At 40.7% G+C, this 19,440-nt stretch overlaps 1 protein-coding gene across 3 annotated transcripts in view; it reads right to left on the bottom strand.

Annotated features, from left to right (window-relative positions):
* tbc1d22a (TBC1 domain family, member 22a) overlaps positions 1 to 19,440 on the bottom strand; it is a 155,595-nt gene that overhangs the window by 5,100 nt on the left and 131,055 nt on the right. The window lies entirely within an intron of this gene.

Raw genomic sequence — 19,440 nt, 5'->3', positions numbered from 1 at the left:
TCTGGCATGTACAAGTATAATGCTATTGTAGCAGACAGGCATAGTTACATTCTGTCTCTTCCTATGTGTTTGAGTGTGACTCAGGTGTTATTAACCCAGTGCTTTAATAACAGCTGTGAGAGAAGAGAAGGGTGCAGGGTATGGGAGAAAAAAAAAAAAAAACAGGAAAGAAAGAACAAAATGTCAAGTACAATTCAGTGGAGCTCAAGCCTTTCACCAGATTCCTGTTTTGTACATTATTATATAAGTGAGGAGACAGACGACAGACAACAGTAACACACACACACACACACACACACACACACACACACACACACACACACACACACACACACACAATACATACACAAGTTCAATCTCACCAACTAATGCCTCTCTCTCAAAGGGGAATGAGACTGGTTAGAAGTGGGACAGACTGATCCTGTGTGTGTGTGTGTGTGTGTGTGTGTGTGTGTGTGTGATAGAGTGAGTGGGTGAGAGAGAGAGTGTAGACGTGCATGCTATGGATCAGCGTGCCGCGAGCTTTCATCATCAGGGCTGAAATCATTGCCGTGACAACAGGGTTTACAACCAATCAATGGTGTTGATAATCACATCTAAGGACAAATCACGTTGGGTCTCCTGGTGTCTCCACTCATCTGACTCCTAATCAGATCGCTACCTTCTGAAATGTTGAAAAAAGTTTGTGGGTTTTTTTTAACACCGGTTATTGCGTGTGTTGGAATTGTAATGAATCGCGGGTGCTTCAACATTTTTGTGCACATTCCATCCTCATCTTTCTACAACTGCTGAGAAAGTCAAACTACACAAAAGTTTAAGCGGGTATATTCACTACAGTGGGGCACTTTGTAGTGTTTTACCCTCCTAAGTATTAAATTGAAGGTGTTTGGCTCCATTAATTTTTCCCTTCCTCGCATGTTTTTAATGAGCCGGTGAGACGACCCTGATGACTTCTCAACAGAAGGCATTTGTATTCAGAAAGAGAGTGGAAAAGTACAAGTTTTCTTCAACTAATTAAGCTCCAAGCTGCAATACTAGCCAGAGTTTACATATTAAGCTGTAGTTGTGTTTCACCTCTGTCTTCTGAATAACTTAAAGGTCAACCCAGCCGAATCTCAGTTATGACATATACTAAAATTTCAAAACATTCCTTTTAGCTGGGTTAGCCGGTGATTATTTTGTTGACTTGGCTTTCATGAGCCTTGGGCCCTTGAAAAGTGTTAAAACTCTGTTGGAGTATTTGAACGATTCACAGGCGGTGAGCGAGTGCTGCTAAAAATGCTAACAAATTCAGCCTCCGGTGTCGTCAAACATAAAACAGGACTCTCAGTTCATGATCAGACTCCCTCTAACATGCTGCTTTATACAACCATCATCAAAATCCAGCCGCTTGTTAATTTTATAGTTAACCCCCCCCCCCCCACACACACACACACACACACTACAATAGACGCTCATCTGGGAAGAAGACCTGGACTTTGACTTTGAAAGGTTGACCTAATGACATCCCCGTTGGTTCAGAAAGAGGCACTTCTCTGAAGTATTTTCACTCTGAGGGATGGAGAGTGAGAAAGAGAGAGAGAGAGAGAGAGAGAGAGCGGAAGAAAGAGAGAAACCGACCTGATCAGAATTCAGCTTGCCTTTTTCTCATCTGTATTCAACGGAGCGTCACTATCAGCTCTCCCCTTTCATCACTCACCCTTCTCTCCCATTCACACACACACTCTCTCACACACACACACACACACACACACTCTCCAACAATGTTGCTCACAGCTAAAGGACGGCATGTGAGCACCAGTGGGTTCATGTGGTGGAAAATGTATGTTTATGTCTGCTCGTGTGAAAACAATCAGATGTTGATAAAAAAATAAAAATAAAAATAAAACCAATGTTTGAACTGCAGAACATCTGTCAGGCACATTAAGCTGAATTCAAATCACCAATAACAAATGTCTCATTTAAATAGAACAAAAAAGGGAGCAGGCAAAATAGAAAATGAATTATTAAAAAGAGGAGAAAAAAAAACAGTCAGTGGAGAATTGTTCATATTTGAACTAATTGAATGGCATGTAGTTTGTGTGCCTTTCAGTCTTAAAGAGCGCAGTTCATATGTATGTATGGTGTGTATTATGTGAATGTGTGTGTATGGTAAGTATTCTGTGCATCACCCTAGTTGTACGGGATGCCTGGGGCAAGATCCCATGTACCTCCCCTACTGTACTTCACTGCCTGAGGCTAAAAGGAAAGCTTCCCTAAAGAATAACAATACTGTATCCTGGCTACACATAACTTGTATTGAAATGAGTATATGCTGAGGAGCATTGGCTAGACTAAAAGAGTCTTCTTACAGTTTTATTTAACCTTAATCCTACTGACTGGGGTGCCTGCAGATCCCAGAGGTATTTTTTGGTCATATCTATTTGTTCTATGATTCCATGCATTTTTCTGTTTTTCTGTTTTAGTTAGTTCTTTAAAAAATACCAATGTACTGGGGGAACCTAGTCAAAAGCACCGAATTCTGCCTATGTTGTTTAAATAGATGGAGCTATTTGTTGAATTCATATTTGCCATGAGTCCTAAATTAAATTTAAAGAACTGAAAACTAAAAGATGTCAGAATCAAATGATGGTAAATATGCTTTTAAGTTCTGGTGTGGTTTGTAAAAACCTTAAACACGAGGGATGGGGAAGATTCCCAAATGTTTTTGACAACAGTAATGTGAAGGACTATTCCTTCTTTAAGGGTAATATCACACGAGGTTTCCCCTGGTCAAGGTTATTTCTGAGCTAAAGTATACCAAAGGTGAAAGCCCGTGACTCTCCAACACAATAAGTGAAACTCTGTTCCTCCAGTCTGTCTGTTTGATTGACTGACACAGCTGCCTTGATAAGGCTGAACTCAGCGGTCCATCTCCTAGGACCCAAGGTCAAGATACTCTTTATTTTGTTTCATACAGATGGACTGACTGGCTCTGAAGAAAGTCTTGCATGTGGTGTGGATGACACACACCCTGATTTATGTTAACTTCGGTAATAACAGTTTTGAGCCAATATCCAAAAGAATCTTCACACATGTATAGATGGGTGAATAATAACCTTCTTTGGAACCTTAGTGAATCTCTGTAGGTCTAGGAAGAATTAATACTCCCTGCCAGGATGCATCCTTCAGGTTTGGTTTGATACTACACTGTGTTCTCACTATGTAGTGCTGTTGCCATTTTCTCCCCAGCCGGCCCTTATTAAATCTTGCTGCTTATGACATCTAGTTTGCTGAAACCTTCTTCAATAAAAGTTGACTAGTTCACAAGAATTTCCTTTACAAGTTATGTAATTATCAGATAATTTTACATATCTTGATGTGCGTTACTTTATGTGTCACGATTTGAATTACAGGGTAACGTATGGAGTCCTGAGGTTTCAGAGCTACCTGTTGCAGTGAGTTTTAAATGTCTGGTGATTTGCCATCACTATATCTGCACTCAGAGAGACAGCTAACGCTAGCTAGCCCCCCTTCTTTGTATAATGTGAGACGAACACAGCACTGAGTGAGCGAGAGCTGCCAATGACTCAGCAGGTGTTGAAATAAAAAAAGTGCTAACTTTGCTTGCTAGCTTCCCTTTTTCTTAGAGGGTCACGTCGTGTTGTTACATTTGTATTCTAAACTGTTGAATGTTGTAAAAGGACAGGCTTCTTAAATCACTAATTATACATGCGCATGGGGTCCTTCCTGATTTTCACATGGGGTTTACTTTTGAGGCAAGAAGAAAACTAACTATTTGAGAATCTCTCTGGTGACCAGCTGATGTTAATACGGACAGCTTACATCCACACCTTATCCTTAAAATGTCCTCCTTGTGGCCTGTTTTAGCTTCCACACAGATGGAGATGAATAAGTAGTAAGAGGGAAATTTACCATGTGCTACCATATCATTATAAATCAACAATGGGTACTAATTGCTATGCTACAGGAGAAGGACCAACCACTGTCTAATCAAGTGCTGCTCTGAGTCTTAAAGCAACACACCCAAACAAACATACACACAAGTGCAATCATACACACCCACAGTGACTGAGGAACTTCATTAAGAGCATATTTCTGCATGGTAACCATCTGCTGGCTATCACTTCAGTCGGGCTAATGACTTTAAATATGGTTTAATTGCATACATCTCGCTGTCAGGGGGGAATGCCGCACTTAGTCCACTCCACACAGGTGGCAACACTCGACGCTGAGAGGCCACGAGTGTCTGTGTGAATAAGTGTGTGCATTTGTGTGAGAAACAAAAAAAATAAAAAGACATCTGTGCAATCCATGAGATTCAATGTATATTTAGCGTGTGTTTGAGGGTAATGAGAGGTGTGTATTCAATTAGAAACGGGGGGCAGGGGGTAAATAATACGTTGACCTGTGTTACGGTGGTGTCCCTGTGTTACAGGAAGAAATCTGTGAAAGAGATGATACAGTTAATTGAAGGTACAGGAGAGAAAGGGAAAGGAGAAAGAGATGTGTGTGTATGTGTACTGTAAGTGTGTGTGTGTGGGGGTAGCTTGTGGTTATTTAGGCATGAATATCCATTTATCCCACAATACTAACAAACACATTGATCCACCGTTACTGTATACAGTGAGTACAAAAAAAAGGCAATTAGCTCTCCATCTCTTACGCTTGGCAAGGCTGAAAGTGGTTAATGGCTATTGATACTGAGGGAAGAGCAGATTGTCAATACAGTCAAGTGCTAAGGCTCTTTCTTCAAAAAGTGAATGGGATAACATAATGGTTACACAGAGAGCCATGAAATTTACTTGCTGTGCCTTTAGTCATTCTTTAACCTGCATCTGACTGGGGTGAGTTGATTTAATCCTCATCTCCACTTTGCCTTTGTAAAGCCACACATGGTCATTGACGTAAAATCTTCCACCTTGGTGAACGAGCGAGCTGCTGAATCTCTAGAAGAGCTGAAGCTACAAAATGGAGTCAGAGAAAAATATTTCTTCAAATTCTATAAACGCAGTGACTAAAGCTATCTGCAATTCTTGACAGCGCGTGCGCGCGCGCACACACACACACACACACACACACACACACACACACACACACACACACACACATTGATAAAACACAAAATTAAAACCCACTCTTCCTGTGAACCAAATAGTCTACTTGCTGGCAGAATGAAATGGTGCTAAGTGAAGTGAGTACAATGAGCACCCAAAGTCCTGCAAGGTGCCTCGCTGTCTTTCCTACGGTGACAACTACAGCTCCCTGCAGCAAGCAGCAGAAGCCCAGGAGAAATTAACGGCTGAGAGATGACAGGTGTTGATGTGCACAAACACGACAACAGACACACACTGGTTGCTAAAAATGGCAATTGTCTGTACCCGTTGTGTTTCTTTGACATGTATAATTCCACCTTCGACCTCCTTCAACCAACACATCTACATGAACACACACATAGAGATAAGAGTGCACACATACACAGACACACACACACGCACAGTCACCTACGTGCGCAAACACTCCAGGTTGCTGGTGGTGGTAATGGTGTTTTGCAGCACCCTGAGGTGTAATGGGCCCAGGCACTGCTCCGTCAGGGCCATTAGCTTGCTGTAGTTCGTATAATTACACAAAATGGGCTCTCTGGCAAACAGTGGGCGCTAATGTAGGAGTTGGGCACTGTGGCATGTGGAGGTAAGAGCTAACATAGGATGGCACAGCCAAGTTGTCTTGTAAAAAGGTTGGCTGGCAAAAAGCTCAGTGGATTAATACAGTGGTAGCACTTGAACGAGACCCTACGCTGCTGAGACAATGATGCACCTTTGGGGCGGTTGCAGTGTGCTTGAGCTGCAGCATGGCATGTGTTACAGTGCAATGTCAGTAGGTGCTCAGCTTACCCACAGCTTTACAACAAGCCTTGAGGGTTTGGGACGTGACGTCACGTGATGCTGCATTACAATTATTCAGGCTTTAATCCACCATCCAAACTGTGCTGTCATGTGCAGTATACCTGAATGATCAAAAACTACATGTAGTCAAATAGTTCCAAAATATACTGATTTACAGCCATACTGTAAAGTAGTTACATTTATTACACTGTAATGTCTGTTTAGTCCACCCAGCAATAATATTTTTAATTCTCTGTCAGCATTTTATTCAATAACATTCCAGGAAGTGACAGCTGCACACTGGTAGAAAACAATGAAAATTTCCTGTACTGCACTGGTTATATGCTTTTGGCATCATCAATCACTGCAGGTTACAATATATTTTAAAAAGTGGCCTACAGTTTACCAGTTTAGGTACTGTAAAATATATGTAGTGCTGTAAAATACATACTGTATACTACAGGAAATAATCTTACGGGACAGAATTCTTTAACATGATTGTTCATTCAAGAGGGAGAGAGAAACGTTAACAGCTGCCTGTAAGGAAAGTCTGGGGGTTTGAGGAATGACTTTCCTTTTTATACTGCGCTTATACCTTTTGTATTTTCATAGCAGCGATCCAGCTTTCTGTTGTGATTTAATCAGTAATTTATCATCCTGATGTCATGTGCCACAATCAATACAAACAAGGCTAATGACAGCAGCTGTGTCATTGACTATGTCCATCAATAGCTACTATGTTTAAATGCAGCCACATTTAAAACTGTTCTCTTTTACTTTCTTTTTTGGTTTGTTTCTGTTTTATTCTGTTTGTCAACGGAACAAGTAAGAAAAAGTCATGTAAAACAGCTCATCAAGACCCCCTGTTAACAAGCAGGTCATTCCTAAGCTGCTGCACTTTGGATCCAACTACTACATTAATGATAAATCCAAAGTTAACTGTGGCATAGCAATATATAAAAAAGAAAGAAAGAAAAAGAACAGGGTCACAGTCGCTGTCCATGGTGCTGAACCATGCATACCCAACAACGCTATACATAATCCCTTTGTAGTGATTATTAAAGAGGTCGTATTGTGCTTCATTTTCAGGTTCATAATGTTATTTAGGGGTTGTACCAGAACAGGTTTACATGGTTTAATTTAACACCATATTTTTTTGTCATACAGCACATTGCTGCTGCTCCTGTTTTCACACTGTGTGTTAAAGGCTTTGTTTTAGCTATGGAGTGATACATCTTATCTCTAAATGATCTTTGTTGGGAGTTGCACATGCGAAGTCCCTAGTTAAGAACTACTGGCCAATGAGAAGCAGAGAAGGGCGGGTCAGTGGTCAGTGAGAAGCCGGTAAACACAGCTTCGGTTCAGCAGTACATGTACCAGCTTGGCAACATAGACTGGAGCAAGAGTTTCAGAGTGGTGAGTTATTAATCTGTAACAAAAGTATCTTTCATCCATAAAGTCTTTACCGAGCTCTGTCTCTACATCACAGTAACAACTTTATGTCCATTGAGTGTCTGAAGGGTAGCTAGTGTTTGGAAGGGAGAGGAGAGGTGTGCGCTGCTGCAGCTCAGTGTTTTTCCACCGGTCTCTTTGTGTCGAACTAGCCGCTTCTACAATATGAAGCGAATGCAGAAGTCCCTTAAACCTCCATTCTATTGAAAATCCAGTAGGGGGTGACTCTTCTGGTTACAAAAAAGTCCAGCTCCATTAGAAATAATGGGAAAATGACCCTACTTCTCAGCTGAATAATTACCCCAGTAAACACTTTCCTGATGAGTTTCTGGCCGCAGTCGCTAGTTTCAAGTCTTCTTCAGATGAATGATGTTCATTTAGTAAATTATGGTCCCATTTATTTTAAAATAGATCACAAAGTATGTTTCAGGGCGGGATTATCTATGATTGACAAGTCGTTACCATGGCAACCTGTCAATCAGGTGAGAGTGAATCGTACCCACGGCACTGTGTAAATTTAACCAGCGCCGTTGAAAAAGCTTATTAGGAGTTGGCTGTTCACTTTCTCTGGCGAGTACATTTAGTTTTAAGACTGTTGTTTGCTAAACAAAGTTATCAGCCCTTTTAAAATGACCGTTAACGTGAGTTACAGTTGCACCTAGCTAAGCAAGCTAGCTAGCGCCGCACACGGCCGTTAGCTCCGCCATATCGTCACTTACAGGCACTTCCTGGCTGCAAAAACTCGACATGGCGGCGGCCTATCGGCCAAACTCGAGGCTTCAAAATGGCAGTCCACAAACCAACGGGTGACGTCACAATGACTACGTCCATTTCTTATATACAGTCTATGGTTATATGACACGCATTTAGCTTTCATCTCTGTGTCGTCACAGGGATGAAAGGGAAACGGCTGGACTACAAACGAGCTGTTTTCTCAGGCTGTACAGAGTTTTCTATGGGAGATGGGAACTCCCTTTGGGGTGGACTTTGGTCTTTTTCACTTCGCAAACCACAGGAGAGGTAAAAAGCCAAAAAGGATAATACCACCTCTTTAAAATGGTATGGTTTAGGTACTGGCAACATTTGGTTAAAGTTAGGGGATTGTGTGCTTTTGCAGTTGGAAATTTCATGCAGCCCTGAAAAGCACTGGATAAAAAAAAAGAAAGATGAATGTGTAAATAAATCTGGACAATTTTCTCATGTGACATATATCATATATTATGAAAATGCCTTATGTGTAATAGATCAAATTAGTACAAGATTGTGTAGACCACACTTATTCATGAAGTCCTGCAATGCAACGTCCTTTACAGGAGGACAAGGATAAGGAGACATGTGGGATGTGGGTACAACCTTTGGTAATTTAAATACCGTGGGAGTGTGAATAAGATTAAAGCCTGAGAGAATGGATGACAGATTGGTTGAAAGCTTTCAGTATGCATGAAACCACAAGCGTGGGTGTTAAGTGTTAAGGTTATCATTTGGATACTCAAGCCCCTCCTGACACCTCATAGAAAGATGTATTTTAATGGTTTTAATCAAAACAAAAAAATGAAAGAGTAAATAAAATATTCCTTGACGAGTAAAAGGGACTTGGATTTCTCAACAGTTCACGCTCACAGTCAGCGGCCCTCAGTCTTGCACCCATTCTGTACTATTCAATGCCTGCCCGACAAGTTCACAACCTCTGGGAAAAAAATGCAGCCAGAAGCAATCTAAGTACTAAAACAGCTGTCTGTGCTTCCTCTGTGTATTGAAGCATTTATAGCGATATTTCACTCTGCTTGAGTTGCTTCACTTTTCAGCACGTACATCTCCAAAGTTCAAGAGCGGTCAATATTTAACCATTTGCCCCTTCTGCTTCAACCATTACCACCAAAGATCTGGCAAACTGTTTTCTTTTCTGTTTCAAGCACGCAAAACTTCTAAAGAAATGAACGAGTCAATCCACCGCATGTATTTCTAATGTCCAGTACATATATGCTTGTTCTATACCATGTTGACATCTGGCTTCTACTGAGTGTGAACTGTTCAATGAGCATGCTGTGACCTCTAAAACACTAAATTCTCCAAAAGGAAAATATATAACTCCAGCCGTCTGCCAAGTTCAGAAAAGTGAATGCCACCCTAATCAAGAGTTCACGAATCTCAAAAAAACCCAACAACCCAGGAGCAGAAAGGCCTCAGTTCTCGCTTTGACTTCGTATAAGAGCATTTATATTTAAAATCCAATATTTATGTCTCAGTTCATGACCCAGCCCACTCCACAAATCTCCTTTCTTCTCTTTTTCTTAAAAATCTATTTCTTCCTCTCCTGCTGCTGTCTGTTTATTCCTAACAAGCCGGTCGATATTTCTGTTTATTTGGCATTTTTGTGTCTTAACTGAGTTGAGCAGGGGGGGCACGCAGTTGGCTTATGGGCTGACAGAGCAACTGCAGTTAAATTCAGTTATCTTAGGGCAAAAAAGCCATAAAACTCTGACTCTTCCTATCTCTGTTTTCCTCTCTATTGTGGATAAACCTCAGCCAATGATAATGTCGCTCAGTAATGACACTCAGACGGCAAGCTAATCGTCCCAAACATGATTGTTTTGAGCTGATAAATGCTTTTAGGAGACTCCCGGCAATGGCAAACTTGTGCTTGTCTGCACTGATCAACAGACACTGCTCAGTTGTACAGCTAATATACAATACCCTCTAAGCGCATATTTGAGCACAGGCGCACACACGCTCACTTCACGTCTACTCAATGCCATACTCTGACTGATCACAGCCGTCTTTCCAACCAGCTTTGGTCATCAAAATCACGCACCGCAATAATACAGCATACCAGCCCATGCAAGTTAGCTTTAAAGTGAACTTTAGCTGTCAGTGATGGAGAGTATGTAGGTGGGAAGGAGAGCAATGAAAGACGGATGTCACTGAATAAAAGGCAAGATGGGGTGGAGGGCTAAATAATTACTTCCACTATATTAAGTTCTCTGCTTTCCTCTCATTTTTTCCTCTTCTCCTATTGTTTTGGCACAAATAGATTCATATGCCACATCGGGCGCGGCACTCAATCAATGGGGTGATTATTAAAAGTTGTTTACCGGGGGGTGGCCTTGTCTCACTTTCTTCACTATAGACTACAGAGCCATTCATCAGGGAAGCTGCAAACCCCAGAGAGGGTCTGCTCGATACAAGCCAAGTTTGGGAAGAAAGTTATGGGGGAGAAAATGAGGAGGTCTTGTCATGATAAATGGGTGGACGATATGGAATTAATCAGAGGAGGGATGCAGCTCTTTACTGAAAATTGCAAGGTGGTGATCTTAATGGGGGCCTGCTGTTGCTCATGCACACACATGCAGGTAAATAATTAAAAAAGAGATATGTGTACTTCTTTGTGAAGCTTATAATGTTTGGTTTTCATTGGTGCAGATGTGAACACTGAACCATAGCTCTAACTAAATGACTAGTGGCTAAATTCTATGGGATTATTAATGTCTTTTCGATATATCACATCAGAAAATGACAGAAATACAAATCTGCATGTAGAATGCATTGCAATACAGACAGAGAAAAGTGTATTTTCCCCCCCCAAAGAGGGCTTTAGTATGGACTACTTTGATTACAATACTCTGCAGCATTTGTGTTGGCAGAGTAAAACATCTAGAGTGACCAGATGTCCCGATTAAATAGTGAGAGGTCCAATTTTCAAGCATTTGTCCTGGCGACCTGACAGGGACATACTTTGTTCAGATAATTCAACTGATTGAATCATGTTTTTCCCCAAAATAAACTTTTCGAAAGACATCTTTGTCAAATGTGTCACCAAGCAAAACAATGGATTTATTAGGACAATGGTTGGGGTAAATAAAGATTCTAGCAATAAGCAGATTGCTTGACATATAATCAAAAGAAAGCTATTCGACATATTTTTCTACTGTCATGTTGAAAACAAGTTAATTACATAAAATGTTTACCTTTATATTTAAACAGAAAACACATGGGCAAAACACAGCAGTGCAATTCACTTGTACTTTGCCTCTTGGTATATATGTAAAGGAAGTTTTGAATTTTTCTCTAATAGCGATTTCAGTTTTACTAATCTGTGTCATTTGTATATTATATGAGCAGATGCTGCAGTTACTGACTACTCATCCGCACAGACAAAGTATGCAGTTGGAGACTGTTTGTGTATTGTTCCTGAGGTTTCAAATAAAATATACATAATCATGTCCCATCAGCGCAGAAAAAAAAAAATATAAAAATGGATTTTAAAAAAACAATTTGATCAACCTCAAGCTAACTGGCAAACTACCATCTGTCATACAACGGAACTGAAAACTTTACAAGCCAAAATTTGAGATTTTCATTAAAGTAAAAATGAATCTTAAACAAAGTTGTGATTGAAATAGTGCTGGCATTTCCAGAACACTCTGGTTCCTCATGGAGTAACCTCCTTTCCTTTATTGCCAAGGCAGCCTAACCCAAGGCGTTCTCCACACATAACTGATCTGAGGACAGACGCTGACATTTACAAAGGTCCACAGTTTTTCACACACCATTAATTAAAGAGAAAACAAACCTTTGTCTCCCTCTTTCACTCTTCCATCCCTCACTTTCTTTCCTCACTACAGCTCTCTTTGCATGTCCTCAGGAAAACTGTAGTGACAGTGAGATTCCATTTACACGGGACTAATAGCTTTGCATTCCCATAAATGCTTGGTCTCGCATTAACGATCATCATAGGGATCCTCACGATGGGGACCATTCAGCAACGCTTACTAATGAAATCTCAGGGAAAACACTTTAAGATGGCCGAGATCAAGAGGTTCCAGTGATGGCCATGAAATCCACGCTGACAAATAATGCGCTTGGATTTGTTTGTGAATGGACACAAATGTCAGTAATTCCTTATGAGTCCGTAGATTAATTTAAGTGCTGCGTGACCTTTGATGTAAAAAATTAAATCATACGTAATATATTCTAATAACCTTGAACATAATAACTAAAAATTAATCTTTTTGGACATTTTTGGTGTAGACTGAATAATTGAGAAAATATAGCCGTGTATATATATAGGTAGAATGTTAAATTGAGTGTTATAGGAAAACGTAGAGATTACAACATTAATAGGGTGGGTCTCACGCATAATTGAGCACCCAGCTGTTTCTCTAATCACCTTTTAAAGTGCAAGGAATAATGATTGTACGCAATATGCATCTTAATAATTCTTATGCTGCAAGAGTTGGCAACATGGATGATATGAAAGTAGACAAAAGCATGAAGCATGAGATGTGTGGTAATTGTAAAATATATGTTTTGCTGTTGGAAAATGGACTTTACATTAACATTACCAAGTGTAGACAAGGTCATTGTATGCAACTGTTTTTTATGCATGGAGTACATGCATAGTGCTTTTCAAAACTGTTGCACAACCTGTGATCATCCTTTAGGAGGTCATCTTTAGAAACAAAAAGTAGCAATGATTAACTTCCTTCTGGCATACATAACATGACTTTTGTGCCAAAACCCCCCATCTACTTATATTTCTGGCTGCTGGGTTGTGGTTAATCCTCAATTTCAAAATATTATTTGCTGCTTCCGTACCTGGAGGGTTTTTTCGTCTTTTTTATTTTTATTTTTTTTAAATGCAGACACATTCTCAAATTTCCAGGCCAAGGTACAGCTCCACAATCAAGCAGCTCCACACATTCAGGCTTAGACCAGAGTGCAGAGGTTTTTCATAGTTATTTGGAGGCGTCTCTGCAGTGTCCCTGTTGGGTGTCTGCAGGTAGCACAGACTAATGGGAAATGGCGCTGACTGTGCTGGCCCTACTAAAAACAGAACATACCTGCATAATATTTCCCTGCTTTCCCATTACTGTGTGTACTGTATGTGTGTCCAAACCAAATGTGTATGACAGGCGAATATGAATGTGTGAATAAAAATGCTACGGTGCGAGAGAGTATTGTTTATCTGCATGTTTAGGTTGTCATGTCTGTGAGTGTATGGCTTTGAGTGAAATGTGTGTGTGTGTGTGTGTGTGTTGGTGCACCTTCTAACTTATCCATGCAGTCCAGGCCTGCAGTTAGCAGTAGTGTGCTAGCTGAGGTGGAACGGTGAAAGGCAGATTGCTTAGGGAGTGCCATACTCCTCCTGCTCTTCATTTAGCAGCTTAACCAATCCAATCCCACAACCAGGAGAGGAGATTCACAGTTACTCTGCTTACTATGTTTGATAACAATGCATTAATTATCATTTTTAAATTACTTTCTGCATGCATTTTTTAATTAAAACTATTAAAGTGAATCAATCATTCATGCTCCCTCTCAGGACCCCAAGCATGTAACTCGCCGGCAGTTTGTCATACACTGCTGCTCCTCGCATTCTACATTTTACATTTGAGACAATTAGCTCACAATGTCTTCAAAATAACTTGTTTTCTAACTCCCACATTTGCAGTAGTGAGTTTGAACTTGTAACTTTTCAATCTAACAACTCAGCAGCTTTAAGACGTTGTGAAATCTATGACAAAGTATAATGATTTCAAACCAGAATATAAGAAACGTATGCCTTTCAGGAGCACACAGGTTCCCAATCTCAGCAAAGCAAAAAAAATAATCAAAACAGTCATTTACAGCTACAACACAAAACAACAAGCTGTTAATGTTGTACTGTGCTAACTAGCTCCTACAAGTAGAGTTAGCCTCCAGGCCTGGGGAAATTGGAGTAGCAGTTCAGTGTAATAATGAGTAGATTGATGAGAACTGGTTGGAAACCTTTATTAGATTGCTGTTTGCGTTTGTTGTTTGTGAGCATGCATGTTACAGGCTGAAAAGGCTGGACTGATTTCTGTAAACCATTTTGTTTTTCACTTGGGTTCTCATGCATATGTTGTATCATCTTTCTGGCTTGTTTGATCACATCTGACTGCCTTTGGGCAGTTTCAGGGCTCTATACAGACATCTCTTAAGCATGTAAAAACCTTTTCCTTTCCACATTTTGAGGTCACTGACTGCATTGTCACTGTAAGCCTTACAGTATAAGCCCTGTTAAAAGTGGGCAAGCAGTAATAAATTACATCGAATTTACATGATGACTTTATTGAAGCTGAAGTTATTTTTTTTTGCTACAAGAATATTATATGCTTTCTTTGTAATAACAAGACTTAGAATCAACAGTGGTGCTTCAAGTAAAATGTAAACGTCAGCATGGGAATATCATTAGGTATTTGGTCCAACAACAAAGCACTGGACATAGTACCTTTTGACTGGATGATGGCACTAGATGATCAGTGGATCACAAACGTTTTTGTTTTTTTTATTCATCCTGTGCGGAACATTAATGCCTGTACAACATTTCACGCAATCCATATAATAATTTCACAACATTTCCCTATAAAACCCACATCTTAATCTCATGGTGCTGCGACGAAAAAACTCTAGGGCATAACAAAAGTCAGTAGGCTTCATCCTCAGTGGACGTGAATACTTATATTCAATATAAGTAATATTCAAAGCAATCCATCCAATAGTAATGTAGAAACATCAACTTCATGGTATCGCTAGAGGACAACCATGAATATGTGAACAAATTTTTATGGCAAGCCATCTATTAGATGGTGAGCTATTTCACTAGATAAGTGAAAACTCTGCTGATGGGGGTAGAAGAAAATTCAGGGATTACCAGAGTCAATAGGCTACATCTTCTGGGGTGTCTGTATAAATGACAAATGTGAACGTCATGGTGGCGCAGTAGAAAACTCTGGGGATCATAAACGTCCACACAATACTTCTTCGCAGTCCATCCTATGCTTGTTGAGATATTTCTGTCTTCCATCTGGACCAAATGACTGACATACATTGCCATTCCTAGAAGCCCTCTACTTGTGATATCGACAACGAAGTGCCAAGTGCACGGAAGAAAGGAAAAGAGCAAGAATAAGCGACAGAGAGAAACACAATAAAAAGAAAGGAAGACAAACAGAATGAAAGAAAGAGGCAGAAGGAAACCGTAAAACAAAAAGATGAGTTTGAGCAGCAGAGAAATAAAGAGTGGCAGAAACAGAGCGACTGGGAATTAGTAACAGAAAGAGAAACGTAGCGACAGCGACGTAGAGAAAGACAGAAAGAGAAAGAAAGGCAGACATGAGAGGGAAGGGATGCCGTGAGGGTTGCTGGGTAAAGCATGTGGAGATAAGAGCTGTTCAACAGGCCCTTAAGAACCTGGCAGGCCCACATTTGAACTCTGAGGCTCAGTGGATCAGAGGCACAAATCTTGTGGAATTAAACCACTAAAGCTGAGAAGAGAAGAAATCTTTACTTTTTCCACTATCCACACTGACACTAATGTGTTTCAAAAAAGCACTTTGTAAATTGTATTATATTTGTATAAATGAACAATTTTCTGTCAAAGCCACAACTCTTACAACATCATCAACATGAGCAAGAACATTCAGTTTACTGTTAGGCATTGCAGACAAGCTTGTTTTGTCCTGCTAACATTTACAGTTTTACTATCTTCTTCCTTCAGCTGCTCCCCGTACAGGTCGCCACAGCTTATCATCAGTTTCCATTTTGGTGATCAGCATATTTGATTTTGCATTGGATGCCTTTCCTGATGCAACCCTCGCTATTTATCAGGGTTTGGGACTGGCTTGTGCATCCCCAGTGGCTGGGGAGAAACCCGGGATTCAGTGTCTTGCCCAAGGACACATCGAAAGTCGGACAGGAGGAGGTGGGGATCGATCTGCCAACCATGTGATCAGTAGATGAGCCGCTCTACCACCTAAACTACAGCCGCCCAAAGCTTTACTGTAATTTCACACATTTTAATATATATATGAATTCAGTCTGCGACACAAACAAACTGATCCAGACTACATCCAGACTACACACACACACACACACACACACACACACACACACACACACAGGACATCTGTGTTCCATTAAGTGCATACAACAGACTCCCCGGGAAGACAAACAAATAGGCTATGAGAGCTCATTTGCTGTATACTGGGCAGGAGAAAATGCCAAGATGACATTCGGCTGCATCTGTTTATGAGTATGTGCGTGCTTGTGTTTGTGTGCGTGTGTGTGTCTGTCTGTCTGTAAGTTAAAGGGTTTTAGGGGGACATGGAAGAGCCCACACTCCTGAGTGACAAGAGAAACAAAGTGTTTTGCATGACTGTTGTTGTCCTGATGGAATTAATGCTGTTAGGGTAATACAGATGAGCACAGAGGAAGTGCTGAGTTTGCTTGACCAGCATCAATAGAAAATCAGTTTGGAAAACAGGGAAACTAAAATGTGATAGAAATATTTAAAAGGGGGAAATAAACACTCGAATATAAGCCTGTTTTCAATAAAAATATCTACAGAGCTGTCGGATTACCATAGTGGGACATTTGTTTCCTGAAGTTTCTTGTATTCTGTGAGAAGATCTATCTGTGATATTTTATTCCTACTGTGCAATATTTTTCTGTGGAGTCCTGAACTACTACTGAGGAAAAGTGTGGACAGACTGTGGGGTTCATGCCTGAGGACATGTTGGAGAGAGCCATTGGGGACTTGGTTTTCAATCATTTGAACTTAGTGGATCGACCGACCAACTGATATTGCCAATCCTAGAGCCATGCTGCTAACATGGCTAACAAGCAGGGAGGAGGAAATCATTACTGCAGAGAGTAAAGGTGTGTGTGTTTTTTATGCGACTTGTTTCTCATACTTGTGGGTGCACACATTGTGATCATGCAATAAATTAACCTCACCTAGCTGTCTTAAAGTTGATGGTGTTGAGGGGCTTCCTGAATTCATTATGATTTTCAAGTGTGACTCCTCCACAGGCCCCATCTGCTCTCAGTATGCCAGCCTAGTCTTGTTGAAATGATGAATATCTCTATAAACGCATTCATTTTCCCTTTTTTGTTTCTACCATTTAAACGCAAGGGTGTACACACTGTAACTACACAAAGGTTAGCAAGGCTTTTCTGTGCGCATAGCTCAAAATGCTGCAGAAATCCATTTAAAAAAACCTATAACCATCTTAAGTTCAATCTGACATGGAATCCAGCAAAAAGTAGCAATCTTATTTGAGCATGAACTTGAGGGAGAGAAAACGGGAAAGGGGAGCGAGGGTAAGAAGGGTGTGAAAGTAAGAACAGATGAATCAGTTGATGTCTCATCTTCAAACTCCGACAGCCTCCAGTGTCTCACTCAGTAGGTGAATCAGCTTTAATCAACTGGCCTCCATTCTTCAGAACCGTAACCCTTTGACTGCTATCGCTTTTGAAGACTTCTTCTGAATTATTACATGATGGACGTGACAAAAAAGATGGAATGGCCATCCTGTATTAGTTGTAATTGCATTGGTTTTATCCCCCTTTTCTTCAGTGCAACCACCTGAGGGGAGCTACAGTCAAACTCAGATTTGCAGAACGTCTTAAGTGCTAGGAGTAATTTCTCATTCAAGTGAGGAATAATATAACTGCAGTAATTGTAATAAATAAAAAACAGCATAATCACAGTCACAAGGACTGGTACTATGATTCAAGGTGTCATTCATAGCAATTCTCATTCTTTGCTCACACTGTGGAAAACTGCTATTTTCAGATTTGTCATGACATGAATTTATGCTCCATTTCAAAAAAGCTTTGTTAACAAGTGGCAGTGCACAGGGAAAGTCTGAAGTTTATCTAATTACGTTTTCACTCAACCTAAATAGCAAGTCATTTTTTATAAGATGAGAAGTTTAACTCACCTAAGTAAAAACTTGCCTTTAATGTACTCTAGAAACTCACTGAGTACATATACAGTGAGGAAAATAAGTATTTGAACACCCTGCTATTTTGCAAGTTCTCCCACTTAGAAATCATGGAGGGGTCTGAAATTGTCATCGTAGGTGCATGTCCACTGTGAGAGACATAATCAAAAAAAAAAAATCCAGAAATCACAATGTATGATTTTTTAACTATTTATTTGTATGATACAGCTGCAAATAAGTATTTGAACACCTGTCTATCAGCTAGAATTCTGACTCTCAAAGACCTGTTAGTCTGCCTTCAAAATGTCCACCTCCACTCCATTTATTATCCTGAATTAGATGCACCTGTTTGAGGTCGTTAGCTGCATAAAGACACCTGTCCACCCCATACAATCAGTAAGAATCCAACTACTAACATGGCCAAGACCAAAGAGCTGTCCAAAGACACTAGAGACAAAATTGTACACCTCCACAAGGCTGGAAAGGGCTACGGGGAAACTGCCAAGCAGCTTGGTGAAAAAAGGTCCACTGTTGGAGCAATCACTAGAAAATGGAAGAAGCTAAACATGACTGTCAATCTCCCTCGGACTGGGGCTCCATGCAAGATCTCACCTCGTGGGGTCTCAATGATCCTAAGAAAGGTGAGAAATCAGCCCAGAACTACGCAGGAGGAGGTGGTCAATGACCTGAAAAGAGCTGGGACCACCTTTTCCAAGGTTACTGTTGGTAATACACTAAGACGTCATGGTTTGAAATCATGCATGGCACGGAAGGTTCCCCTGCTTTAACCAGCACATGTCAAGGCCCGTCTTCAGTTTGCCAATTACCATTTGGATGATCCAGAGGAGTCATGGGAGAAAGTCATGTGGTCAGATGAGACCAAAATAGAACTTTTTGGTCATAATTCCACTAACCGTGTTTGGAGGAAGAAGAATGATGAACACCATCCCTACTGTGAAGCATGGGGGTGGTAGCATCATGCTTTGGGGGTGTTTTTCTGCACATGGGACAGGGCGACTGCACTGTATTAAGGAGAGGATGACCGGGGCCATGTATTGCGAGATTTTGGGGAACAACCTCCTTCCCTCAGTTAGAGCATTGAAGATGGGTCGAGGCCGGGTCTTCCAACATGACAGTGACCCGAAGCACACAGCCAGGATAACCAAGGAGTGGCTCTGTAAGAAGCATATCAAGGTTCTGGCGTGGCCTAGCCAGTCTCCAGACCTAAACCCAATAGAGAATCTTTGGAGGGAGCTCAAACTCCCGTGTTTCTCAGCGACAGCCCAGAACCCTGACTGATCTAGAGAAGATCTGTGTGGAGGAGTGGGCCAGAATCCCTCTTGCAGTGTGTG

The sequence above is a fragment of the Micropterus salmoides genome, unplaced genomic scaffold, assembly GCF_014851395.1.
Source record: "Micropterus salmoides isolate LMB-PRFRI ecotype aquatic unplaced genomic scaffold, ASM1485139v1 Ms_hic_scaffold_23, whole genome shotgun sequence".
In the NCBI taxonomy this organism is placed as follows: Eukaryota; Metazoa; Chordata; class Actinopteri; order Centrarchiformes; family Centrarchidae; genus Micropterus; species Micropterus salmoides.
This window is presented reverse-complemented; position numbering and strand designations above follow the sequence as displayed.